Source organism: Rutidosis leptorrhynchoides, chromosome 2 (genome assembly GCF_046630445.1).
Source record: "Rutidosis leptorrhynchoides isolate AG116_Rl617_1_P2 chromosome 2, CSIRO_AGI_Rlap_v1, whole genome shotgun sequence".
Classification (NCBI taxonomy): domain Eukaryota; kingdom Viridiplantae; phylum Streptophyta; class Magnoliopsida; order Asterales; family Asteraceae; genus Rutidosis; species Rutidosis leptorrhynchoides.
The window spans coordinates 326,956,182-326,970,215 of NC_092334.1; the positions used below are offsets into that span (position 1 = coordinate 326,956,182).

Sequence of the window (14,034 nt, forward strand, 5' to 3'; positions counted from 1 at the left end):
TGTGATATACTCGTGTAATCGTAGGCAATCTACCATGTACCATTTGTGTTGATATATATTTATAAATTTTTGGCTTTTCAAAAAAAAAGTGTGTTTGTTGGGTTAAGTACTTTCTTTGACGTTTAATGGTTTTGGTTATAAAAGTTCCTTATTTCCGTACATTTACATAAGTTATCTTATTGTTATTTGTATTTTTTTTTTTTATGTCACTAGACTTTGGTCGACAGTGTTCAAGCGGTGGAATTAACAAATTTATCTTATATTTTCAATTCAGGGGCATATATGGTTTTTTCCCCATGTAACCAAAAAAGACAAGCAAGACGAGTTAGAAAGGAAAAAAACTGGAACACAACATAGCCATTTTGATCATGTAGATAACTAGCGCTTTAAAACAAACAATTACTCGTGCTATCTAATAATATTAGTTTGTATTCCACAACCGATAAACAAAAAAAAAAAAAAAAAACAGCCGAAACATACCCGCAACAACGCGCGGGCCAATCCGATGCTCGGTAAGTACTGTATGCCAATATTTTTTATTTATACAATATTAATATAAACAATTAAAATACCAATTTAAATTTAATTTAATTTTAAAGAAATATTCATGTCTCATTCTTGGATTTAGGCAAAACAATCTTAAGCAGATATATAAATTGGAACGTTTGTTGTAGTCGTGATGAATGAGAAGGGTTGATGCATTATTGCGGAAAAATGGTTTGAATGGGGAAAAAAACGGTCGAACTCGAACGTTGGGAACCAGTCGGAACCGTATCGGATCCAAGAACTGGTTCCGGATCTGACAAGAACCGGATCTGACAGGATCCGGTTTCGGATTTTTTTTTCGAATATTTTTTGGATCCCCTTTTTTTGCATCTATAATCTAGAGGCACTTCCTAGAAACAAAATCATTCATAGGTTAGTTATAAACAACATTCATGTTAATAAAAATTATAATAACAACAGTTTAAGGACACACCTCTACACAATTGATTGCATTTAGACCCTACAAAAAAATAGAATAAAAATTAGAATATTGTAAAAGCGAAAGATAATTCAATGCAACTATGGAAAGACGTTGACCGCTCTATACTTTAACGATTCTACCTGCTTTACCAGTGCTAACTTTCCTCTCTCTCCTTAATTAAAAAATAAAATAAATAAATAAAAGCAAAAAAAAAAAAAAAAAAAAAACCTACAATACTACCTGATTGGAGAGTGTGGTAATGCAGGCATTCGAGGATCCTTAAGCTTTAGTGTCTCTGTAAGCTTTCTCCAAGACCCTGGAAGGATCAACAGAACCCTAGAACCCTTGGGTTCATCTTGTACTGCATTTACAGAGTTGTTCATAAACTCTCGTGCATATTTTCTAGCATCAATACCAATAAGAATGTTAGCTCTAACTAGTTTATAACCAGCGAATTCACTGGATAACGACATAAAACAATTTTAATTACTCCGTATTATATTATCTAATGATGCTTACATGCTAATATAGTATCTAATGTGCTCCTAAATCTATAAACACTCGGGTTCTCCTTACACTCGTATAACCGTATTACTAAGCATGCAACTATGCAAGATCCTGCGAAAAAATTAGGCCCCGTTTGGCTCGTGGAATGTTTTTGGATTGAATGGAATGTGTCAAAGGAATTGGAATCCGAGGGAACTGGAATTGATAAATTCCATGGAATGTGAAAAATGTGTTCTATTTTACATGGAATGGAATTGAATTTCATTTTATAAAATAATTAAAAAGTTATAAAAAGAATTACGTTTCTAAATGTTGTGTTCATTTCCAGACTCACTTTTTCAAAAAAAAAAAAAAAAATAATTTAGATTCGCGATTTGTGAACGCTTGTCGAAAACGCGCGTTTTCTGCTGTGAAAAAGAGCGTTTTCGGGCGCGTTGCAAGATCGCGCGTTTTCTGGATAACCTGCGAAAACGCGCGTTTCAGCAGGGGATCCAGAAACGCACGTTTCCGGGAGCTCTGCGAAAACGCGCGTTTCCGGGTGGCCCGCGAAAACGCGCGTTCCCGGGGGGCCCGCGAAAAAGCGCGTTCCCGGGCGGCCAACGAAAAAGCGCGTTCCCGGGCGGCCCGCGAAAACGCGAGTTCCCTGCGGCCCGCGACACGCGCGTTCCCGGAAGCCCGCGAAAACGCGAGTTCCCGGACGGCCCGCGAAAACGCGCGTTTCCGGACGCCCTGCGAAAACGCGCGTTTTCGGGCGCCCTACGAAAACACGCATTTCCGGGAGCCCTGCGATAACGCGCGTTTCCGGGCGCCCGCGAAAACGCGCGTTTTCGGGCGCCCGCGAAAACGCGCGTTTTCGGGCGCCCGCGAAAACGCGCGTTTTCGGGCGCCCGCGAAAACGCGTGTTTCCGGGCGCCCTGCGAAAACGCGTTTCCGGGCGCCCTGCGATAACGCGCGTTCCGGGCGCCCGGAAACGCGCGTTTCCGGGCGCCCTGCGAAAACGCGCGTTTCCGGGCGCCCTGCGAAAACGCGCGTTTCCGGCGCCCGCGAAATCGCGCGTTTCCGGGCGCCCTGCGAAAGCGCGCGTTTCCGAGCACCCAGCGAAAACGCCTCACGCGCCCTGTAAACACGCTTTGAAAACGCGACACGAAAACGCGCATCAAAATAGTGACCCGATCCGCGAAAAAACGTCTCAAAAACGTGACTCGAAACGCGCCACGAAACGCGGCATAAAAACGCGACCCGAAAATGCGGACCAAAAACGCGACCCGAAAATGCGGACCAAAAACGCGACCCAAAAATGCGCGTCGGAAACGCTCCCCGAAACCGCGCGCCGAATAGCTCCCTGAAAACGTGCCTCGAAAATGAGGGCCAAAAAGGCGCTCTAGAGTAGCGACCTGAAAAATTCAATGTTGAAAGAAATTCAAATCCATCAACATCTTGAAGGAATGAACATTCCATAGATGAAGGAATCTCAAGATTCCAAGAAATATAATTCCTTTCAAATTATGTCAACCAAACGGAGCGGTTTAAGGAATTCAATTCCAATTTCATCAAATTCCTTTACAATTTCGCGAGTCAAATGGGGCCTTACATCCGGACACCAAGGATTAAATAACCCATACAGACTCCTTAGCCATTACCTGATTCTTGGGGAACACCTTCCAATCTTCGTATACGCCTTTTATTGACTCTGACCTGCTTGATAACCTTAAGTGTGATATAAATTTCAATGCTTGCATCATATCTTCTTTTAATATCGACCCCCTTTAATCCCGAGAACGGTGTACCAATTAGCCATGCCATTCGGAACTGATCTAGATATACTCCAATAAGAAATATAACTTCGCCATAAAGGTGTTATGAACCAAGAACTCGAAAACAAGTGATCTGCATCTTCCAAATCAGACTCACGGAAAGGGCATGTTATCGAGCCTATTGAGACCCCTCTATTTGCCAGATTTGATTTAGTCGCCAATTATTTTTCGCCAATCTCCAGACAAGAATATTTTCTTTATTCGCAACACACTTCAGCCACTTAAATGTATTCGGACCAGTACAAATATTAAGCAAAGTTTTATCAAGTAAACATATAGAGTTTTAACCTTAAATTTTCCATTTCTTTGTAGTGACCATACCCAAGAATCATCTATCTGGTTCCAGCTTCGACGCACCTTCAAGCAAATCAGAGAATTGGCTTAAATCGCCAACAGCTCTACCACGAACAACGTTAGCCCAGCTCCAATCATCCAGTAAGTACTTACAAGTCATATGGTTACTTATTACCAATTCTTATTTTACCAAAAAACTGATTACATACATATTAAAAGCTTTGTTGTAGCAAAGCCTATCATCCTAAGATATCTGAAATCACTTCATGTTTCAAACAACGGAAAGGGAAGTGTTAATAAAGTTGGAAATTTATTGATGAACCATAAGCCAAAAAATTTCAGTAGTTTTCAAAAGGTTGTGTAAGCCATTTTCAAGTTTACAATCATTTGTGTATCTTTATTTAACTATTTACTACACATTAATTTTGAGCAGGACCTGAAGTTATGATCTTGTTAACAGCTTCCAGATTACTTCATTCCATTGAATTCAACTCTTTCAAGTAGCCAAAGATTTAGCACTAAAATCGATTAGCAGAGACGTCCAACTGATATCTAATGTCTCAGGCACACGTCATACTAAAATCGGATGAGAAAAACATGGATTCAATATACTATTACCATACATAACTAATTGAAAAGATCAAACTGTAAAGACATCAAAATTAATCGGAAAAACTAACCCAGTTTCGAATGACCAAAGGGATTTTGGAGTAGAAATCTTACTCATGGACTTTTTTACTTACGACCTCTTTTGCTTTATGATCCTAACTTTCTCTATTCTTGGTTTCTTCATTTTTTTCACTATTTTTAACCTCTTTGAACTCCTCTTCAACAACTGGAACCTTGGTTTTGTTAAGGTTTCTGTTTCAAATGCGATTGATAACAATAAAATAGGTATAAGTAATAAATGTTGTCTAAAAGTGTGTATTCAGAATCAAGCGGTGTATTTGTATGTATAGATAAACACCTGTACTGATATGGATAAGATTTCTTAATCAACACGAACTATGTCAATGGTAGAACTATTAACCTGAAAGGGCGTCCAATAAACCAAGGTCTGTTGGGGCAAACTATTCGATGTGAACTCAAAAGCCTTGATCTTCTTTTTCAAATAGAAAATCTATGTAAAGAAGAAGGGATGTTGAATGTGGAAATAAAATACCTTGGCGGTATGGATGTGCTGATAGTATGTGATTCTAAATCAATGGCTGACAATATCCTAAATAACCCAAACCATGCAATCTTCAAATGGAGTAATGATGCTTCCATCCTAGAGAGAGATGATAAACCGGCGGGTAGAATGATGCTTCCATCCTAGAGAGAGATGATAAACCGGCAGGTAGATTGCTTTGGGTAGATATCAAAGGAGTCCCAATCATCCATTGGAATTTTAACATCCCGCCTTTTTCCGGTTACTTTCCGTTTAACTATTTTAAAGTCCGTTATATATTTATAACATCTTTCGTTAATACGCGTTTTAAATTATCTCGTTTAGGTAATTCACGCACCCGCAACCGAACTAGAAGGACCATTGTTGCCAAGAGAGCAAAGAGGTGACTAGGTCAACTAGTTAACCCTTCACTCTCATCCATTCATTTATTCTTTTCCTTTTTCCTTTTTCTCTAACACTTTCACTAAATCTCTCAAACACCACTTCAAGGATTCATCATCCAAATCAAATCGAGCAAGCATCCATCTAAACAAATTGCATATTCGAAATCCTCTCATCCTCCTCTTCGATTCCATACCGATTTCATCAAGTTTGGGTAACTTTCTAAAATCACTAGATTTTGTGTTCTTGATGTTTTTAACTTATAAAGTTGTTAATTAGTGTCTATGGCTCAAGTCTAACATGAATATATGATTTATATGTTCGATTTCGTTATTTGAAGTAACTAGTTTGAATATGAACTTTGGTGTGTTTGATTTGGTAATTTGGTTGCTTAAATGTTGTTGTTATGGTAAAGTGCAAGTATTAAATGTGTTACTAGTAGCACTAGCTTCAATTTGATGTGTAGGTTGTTTTAGAAAACATGTGTAGGTTGTTTTAGAAAACTTCATAAACTTGATTATTGGTTTTGGTGGATTTGGGTTAGGGTTTGATGAACTTGAAATGAACTTTTGATGCTTTGAATGACATGAAATGTTATTTGTAAGTGTTAAGTTGTATTGTATGCTTGATCACCTTCGAAACGGCATATCATTCATGTAAATTGGTTGGCCGAATCATTGAATTGCATTTATGAACTTGTATGCGATTAATTTTGAGCATTAGATGCGGTTTTGGTTATTATAATAGGTAGATTGATTGATGAAATGTGTTTAGTTGTTTTCCTTGTCAAAATACCTTTCCGATGATATAAGATACATGCTTTGGTTGTTTGCAAGTCATAAATGGTGATTGGTTAAAGTTAGGTTCGTGCATAAAACTTAAAAACTGCCATAATTTCTCTGCACAGGTAATGGCGCGGCGTGCCATATACCCGCGCGGCGCGTCAAAGTGGTCTGTCCAACTTTGTCAATTTTCGAATAATGTTTGCTATGCTACGCACCTCCGATTCACACGTAACTTGTTCTAACATGCTCATACATGATTAAAAACCTCAGAAAAATAGTTCGGGACCCGACCCGAACGTGTTGACTTTTTCGTTGACTTTGACCGACCAAAGTTTGACTTTTTGTCAAACTTAACCAAATGATTATGCAACCTTCCTAACTTGTTTATATACTTGTATCTTGCATGAAACTTGACAATTTGATTTCACATGCTACATAATCGAGTCGTAACGAGCCGTAGGACTAATTGAACATCTTTGACCTATCGTGTTTACCGTTATTGATACGACCTATTTGTTTAGGTCAAGACTAGCACTATCCTTCGCACACGTTACTTTGTGAAGTACTTTTCATACGTGCACTCAAGGTGAGATCATAGTCCCACTTTTACTCTTTTTGAACTTACATTTGGGATGAGAAAACATAAACATTTCTTTTACTAAGTGAACACAAGTACAGGAAAACAAACATTCTACATACGAGTTTAGAACAAAATCCTCAATTCGATTATCATTAGTTACACTTGCCGGGTGTAAGCGAGAACTTATGTTGTATGGATCCATATGGGTTTGACAAACCCTCATTCAAACGGTTCGCTACCGTTTACGAATGAAATATATTTTCGTGAAACAGTGTATGTTCTAACACTATTGTGATGGGGTTCTATGGAAGGAAAGTTAAGCATTGATAATTGGGTGCTCGTGAAACAAACTTTTGGAATGTATTACTATTATATCAATGTTACAAATCTTGTGGTTCATTTGTACTTACTTACTTAAACCTATGATTTCACCAACGTTTTCGTTGACAGATTTCTATGTTTTTCTCAGGTCCTTGAACGATACATGATACATGCTTCCGCTCATTATTTTGATACTTGCATTGGATGTCGAGTATATATGCATACATGGAGCGTCTTTTGGCTACTTTTAAATTGTGTCGCATAAGTTTCATTTGTACTTATAACTTTGTAACGTAACTTGTGGTGGAACTATTCTTGTAAACTTTGAACAATCTTTACATTTGAAATGAATGCGACATATCTTTTGGTCAAACGTTGTTTTAAAGACTTATGACCACGTAACGGGACCTAAGTAGACGACGCCGTCAAACATGATTTGGTCGGGTCGCTACAGATGGTATCAGAGCGTTGGTTGTAGGGATTTAGAGTTCATTGGTGTCAACCTCGAGTTATAGGGTACATTGGTGAGTCTAGACTACAACCGGCATATAGACTTGAAGTAGGAATTACTTGACTACTTGTGCATTTATACTTGAACGCTTCTACTCATATCTACTCTTAGTTCATCTTAATCTCACGTTGTTTAATTTGATTGACACGCCACCTTGACTATATGAAATGATGTCGAATGCACATATGAATCAGGGTAATATAATTTCCGGGATTATATTACGGTGACTCATATGAACGTTCCGACATTGTGGCATAAAGAATTTAAGGCGAGACAAGGAAAATTTTCTCTTTATCTTTATTCCATATCACGGTTAGTATTATTTAGAATACTAACCAACGGTATTCTTGTGTCTTGAAGGAACAATGGCTCCTCGTCGTGTACGCCGCAATGAAACTCCCGAACAAGCTCTCGAACGGATGATAGCCACCGCCGTGGATGCGGCCATGGCCGGTCACTCTTCCAACAACAATAACAATAACAACAATCACAACAACAACAACAATGGAGCCGGTAACTCAAACGAAGGGTGCTCCTATAAATCCTTCATGGGGTGCAAACCTCACACTTTTGATGGAACCGGGGGACCGGTCATGCTCACCCGATGGTTTGAGCAAACGGAAGCCGTCTTTAGCATAAGCGGTTGTCGGGACCAAGACAAGGTCAAATACTCCACTCACACCTTCGCCGGTGTCGCTCTTACATGGTGGAATACTTATGTACAATCGGTGGGTACCGATGAAGCTCACACCCTCTCTTGGGCCGACTTGAGGGGAAAGATGATTGTCGAATATTTCCCTCGTGAAGAAACCCGAAGGCTCGAACAAGAGCTAAGAACTTTAAAGGCGATCGGAAACGATCTCAAGGCTTATAATCAACGATTTTCTGAACTAGCCTTGATATGCCCAAATCTTGTGAACCCCGAAGCTTTAAGGGTTGAACTTTACATGGATGGTCTTCCAAAGAGTATCAAACACAGAGTAATGTCATCCAAACCCACTAATCATCAAGAATCTTTGAACATGGCCCGCAAATTGATAGAAACGGTTGACGAAATCGTAGTTCCGGCACCTAAAGCCGAGGACAAGTCGGGTAACAACAAAAGAAAATGGGAAGCTCCCCAATCAAGCAACAACAACTTTGCCAAGAAATCTTTCACCTCCGACGGCAAGAAGGGTTATGCCGGAAATCTACCTCTTTGCAACAAATGCAACAAACATCACTTTGGCGAATGTAGTAAGCTAATTTGCCATCGGTGCCAAGGAATTGGTCATAAGGCCAACGATTGTAAAAGTGCCACTCCCGTCGCTCGAAAATGGCCCAATGCACCAAAGACGGGTACTTGTTATGAATGTGGCCAAACGGGTCATTATAGGAATGCATGCCCAAAGAAGAAAGATAACCCCAACACGCGCGACCGAGCTTTCAACATCAACACCGAGGAAGCCCGAGGAAGCCCGAGCTTTCACGGGTACGTTTCTTCTCAACAATTCTTATGTCTCTTGCTTATTCGATTCGGGTGCCGATAAATGCTTTGTATCAAAGACTTTGACTCATTCTTTTAGCACTCCACCTCTTCCATTAGATACCACTTATACCATCGAAGTGGCTAACGGGAAACTATTAAGTGCCGACACATATTACCGGGGGTGTATGTTAAACATTTTGGGTAATGAGTTTGAAATCCACTTGATACCCATGGAACTAGGTAGCTTCGATGTAATAATCGGTATGAATTGGTTAGTCAAAACGAAATCTCACATCCTTTGTGATCTTAGCGCAATCCGAATTCCTATCGAGAATGGTGAACCTTTGATTGTTTATGGCAATAAGAGTTGCACCAGACTCAACCTCGTTTCGTGCCTTAAAGTTAGAAAACTACTCCGTAAGGGTTGTTTTGCGATCCTTGCCCACGTTAAGAAAGTCGAGTCCGATGAGAAGCATATCGATGATGTGCCAATTGTTAGTGACTTTTCCGATGTATTTCCCGACGAATTACCGGGTCTTCCACCTCATCGACCGGTTGAATTCAAAATCGATCTTATTCCGGGAGCCGCACCCGTAGCACGTGCACCATATAGACTCGCTCCATCCGAAATGCAAGAATTACAAAGTCAAATCCAAGAACTACTTGATCGTGGTTTTATCCAACCTAGCCATTCACCTTGGGGCGCTCCGATTTTGTTTGTTAAAAAGAAAGACGGATCCCTACGAATGTGCATTGACTATCGTGAACTAAACAAATTGACGGTTAAGAATCGATATCCTCTCCCTCGCATCGATGACCTCTTTGATCAATTACAAGGGTCTTGTGTATATTCAAAAATCGATCTCCGCTCGGGTTATCATCAATTAAGGGTTAAGGGGGAAGATGTCTCCAAAACCGCTTTCCGGACTCGTTATGGTAGTTATGAATTCCTTGTCATGCCATTTGGTCTCACTAACGCACCGGCGGTGTTCATGGATCTTATGAACCGCGTGTGCAAACCGTATCTTGACAAATTCGTTATCGTGTTCATCGATGATATTTTAGTCTATTCAAAAAGCGAAGAAGAACACGAGGAACACCTCCGACTTGTGCTTGAACTCTTGAGACAAGAACGACTTTATGCCAAATTATTCAAGTGTGAATTTTGGTTAAAGGAAGTTCAATTTCTTGGTCATGTTGTAAGTGATCAAGGTATTAAAGTCGATCCCACAAAAATCGAAGCCATTAGTAAATGGGAGACTCCTACTACTCCTACTCACATTCGTCAATTCTTGGGTCTCGCCGGGTACTATCGTAGATTCATCGAAAACTTCTCTTTGGTTGCACGTCCTCTAACTGCATTAACTCACAAGGGAAAGAAATTCAATTGGGCGACCGAACAAGAATCCGCATTTCAAATCTTGAAAACAAAGCTAACCACCGCTCCTATCTTGTCACTTCCCGAAGGCAATGATGACTTTGTTGTATATTGCGATGCCTCGAAACATGGTTTTGGGTGTGTATTAATGCAACGGGAGAAAGTCATTGCTTATGCCTCTCGACAACTAAAAATTCATGAACGGAATTACACGACTCATGATCTCGAACTCGGAGCCGTTGTCTTTGCACTTAAAATGTGGAGACACTATCTTTATGGAAACAAGAGTACTATCTTTACCGATCACAAAAGTCTCCAACACATTTTCGATCAAAAGCAACTAAACATGAGACAACGAAGGTGGATTGAAACCTTAAACGATTACAATTGCGAGCTTCGTTACCATCCCGGGAAGGCAAATGTAGTAGCCGATGCCTTAAGTCGAAAAGAAAGAGCGGTGCCTCTTCGTGTCCGAGCCTTAAACATCACCATCCACACCAACCTTAATAGCCAAATTCGGGTAGCCCAAGATGAGGCTCTCAAGGATGAAAACGTTTCACACGAGCTCTTGAACATTCTCGTCTCTCGATTCGAAATTAGGGAGACCAGACTCCGATATTACGCCGAAAGGATTTGGGTGCCTAGTTATGGGGACCTACAAAGCCTTATTTTAGATGAAGCCCATAAGTCACAATACTCGATTCACCCCGGTGCCAATAAGATGTATCACGACCTTAAACAACTATATTGGTGGCCGAACATCAAAAGGGACGTAGCTACTTATGTTTCCAAGTGTTTGACATGTTCCAAAGTCAAAGCCGAACACCGAAGACCGTCCGGATTACTTCAACAACCCGAAATCCCACAATGGAAGTGGGAAAGAATAACAATGGATTTTATCACCAAACTACCAAAAACGACGGGCGGTTATGATACCATTTGGGTTATTGTTGACCGTCTCACCAAATCCGCACACTTTCTCGCCATGAAGGAGACCGACAAAATGGAGAAACTTGCACGACTTTATATCAAGGAAATCGTAGCCCGACACGATGTACCTTTATCGATTATCTCCGACCGAGATGGCCGTTTCGTTTCTAGATTTTGGCGTACCTTGCAAGAAGCGTTAGGAACGCGTTTAGACATGAACACCGCATATCATCCTCAAACCGATGGACAAAGCAAACGTACGATTCAAACCTTAGAGGACATGTTACGAGCTTGCGTGGTTGATTTTGGAAAAGCTTGGGACAAGCACTTACCTCTCGCCGAGTTCTCTTACAACAATAGTTATCACGCGAGTATAAAATCCGCCCCATTCGAAGCATTATATGGCCGAAAATGCCGTTCTCATCTTTGTTGGGCCGAAGTAGGTGACGTACAAATCACCGGACCCGAACTCATTCATGAAACCACCGAAAAGATCGTTCAAATCCGAGATAGGCTTCGGACGGCCCGGAGTCGTCAAAAGTGCTATACCGACAAAAGACACAACGACCTTGAATTTCAAGTCGGTGACCGCGTCATGCTAAAAGTCGCACCTTGGAAAGGTGTAATCCGTTTTGGGAAACGCGGGAAGCTAAATCCGCGGTATATTGGTCCTTTCGAAATCTTGGAGCGTGTTGGAACCGTTGCTTATCGTTTAGATCTTCCGCCTCAACTGAGTTCCGTTCATCCTACTTTCCATATATCTAACTTGAAAAAGTGTTTAGCCGAACCCGAACTCGTCATCCCTCTCGAGGAGCTTACTATCGATGACAAACTTCATTTTGTGGAGGAACCGGTTGAAATTGTGGACACCTCCGTCAAAACGTTAAAACAAAGCCGAATTCCAATTGTCAAGGTCCGTTGGAATGCCAAAAGGGGACCCGAGTTTACTTGGGAAAGACAAGATCAAATGCAAAGGAAGTATCCTCATCTATTCGTAAATTCGGAAACGCAAGATCTCGAGGAAGGAACAACGACTACTACGCCTACTTAAATTTCGGGACGAAATTTCTTTTAAGGAGTAGGTAATGTAACATCCCGCCTTTTTCCGGTTACTTTCCGTTTAACTATTTTAAAGTCCGTTATATATTTATAACATCTTTCGTTAATACGCGTTTTAAATTATCTCGTTTAGGTAATTCACGCACCCGCAACCGAACTAGAAGGACCATTGTTGCCAAGAGAGCAAAGAGGTGACTAGGTCAACTAGTCAACCCTTCACTCTCATCCATTCATTTATTCTTTTTCTCTAACACTTTCACTAAATCTCTCAAACACCACTTCAAGGATGCATCATCCAAATCAAATCGAGCAAGCATCCATCTAAACAAATTGCATATTCGGAATCCTCTCATCCTCCTCTTCGATTCCATACCGATTTCATCAAGTTTGGGTAACTTTCTAAAATCACTAGATTTTGTGTTCTTGATGTTTTTAACTTATAAAGTTGTTAATTAGTGTCTATGGCTCAAGTCTAACATGAATATATGATTTATATGTTCGATTTCGTTATTTGAAGTAACTAGTTTGAATATGAACTTTGGTGTGTTTGATTTGGTAATTTGGTTGCTTAAATGTTGTTGTTATGGTAAAGTGCAAGTATTAAATGTGTTACTAGTAGCACTAGCTTCAATTTGATGTGTAGGTTGTTTTAGAAAACTTCATAAACTTGATTATTGGTTTTGGTGGATTTGGGTTAGGGTTTGATGAACTTGAAATGAACTTTTGATGCTTTGAATGACATGAAATGTTATTTTTAAGTGTTAAGTTGTATTGTATGCTTGATCACCTTCGAAACGGCATATCATTCATGTAAATTGGTTGGCCGAATCATTGAATTGCATTTATGAACTTGTATGCGATTAATGTTGAGCATTAGATGCGGTTTTGGTTGTTATAATAGGTAGATTGATTGATGAAATGTGTTTAGTTGTTTTCCTTGTCAAAATACCTTTCCGATGATATAAGATACATGCTTTGGTTGTTTGCAAGTCATAAATTGTGATTGGTTGAAGTTAGGTTCGTGCATAAAACTTAAAAACTGCCAGAATTTCTCTGCACAGGTAATGGCGCGGCGCGCCAAAGTGGTCTGTCCAACTTTGTCAATTTTCGAATAATGTTTGCTATGCTACGCACCTCTGATTCACACGTAACTTGTTCTAACATGCTCATACATGATTAAAAACCTCAGAAAAATAGTTCGGGACCCGACCCGAACGTGTTGACTTTTTCGTTGACTTTGACCGACCAAAGTTTGACTTTTTGTCAAACTTAACCAAATGATTATGCAACCTTCCTAACTTGTTTATATACTTGTATCTTGCATGAAACTTGACAATTTGATTTCACATGCTACATAATCGAGTCGTAACGAGCCGTAGGAATAATTGAACATCTTTGACCTATCGTGTTTACCGTTATTGATACGACCTATTTGTTTAGGTCAAGACTAGCACTATCCTTCGCACACGTTACTTTGTGAAGTACTTTTCATACGTGCACTCAAGGTGAGATCATAGTCCCACTTTTACTCTTTTTGAACTTACATTTGGGATGAGAAAACATAAACATTTCTTTTACTAAGTGAACACAAGTACAGGAAAACAAACATTCTACATACGAGTTTAGAACAAAATCCTCAATTCGATTATCATTAGTTACACTTGCCGGGTGTAAGCGAGAACTTATGTTGTATGGATCCATATGGGTTTGACAAACCCTCATTCAAACGGTTCGCTACCGTTTACGAATGAAATATATTTTCGTGAAACAGTGTATGTTCTAACACTATTGTGATGGGGTTCTATGGAAGGAAAGTTAAGCATTGATAATTGGATGCTCGTGAAACAAACTTTTGGAATGTATTACTA

General features: G+C 39.9%; 1 long non-coding RNA gene across 6 annotated transcripts; it reads right to left on the bottom strand.

The window, feature by feature from the left end:
- Positions 1-384: 384 nt before the first annotated feature.
- LOC139891876 (uncharacterized) lies at positions 385-4,890 on the bottom strand. 6 transcript variants are annotated; one of them, XR_011773886.1, is made up of 7 exons: positions 4,745-4,890; positions 4,550-4,612; positions 4,263-4,443; positions 3,115-4,158; positions 1,208-1,369; positions 980-1,006; positions 385-896 (listed from the first exon to the last, which is right to left on the bottom strand). It is a non-coding gene; the product is annotated as an uncharacterized lncRNA (long non-coding RNA). The 6 variants fall into 6 exon arrangements; XR_011773889.1 differs by lacking the exon at positions 4,745-4,890 and having other exon boundaries at positions 3,115-3,645; positions 4,019-4,158; positions 4,550-4,738; XR_011773890.1 differs by lacking the exon at positions 4,745-4,890 and having other exon boundaries at positions 3,115-3,508; positions 3,610-4,158; positions 4,550-4,738.
- Between the last annotated feature and the right edge of the window lie 9,144 nt (positions 4,891-14,034).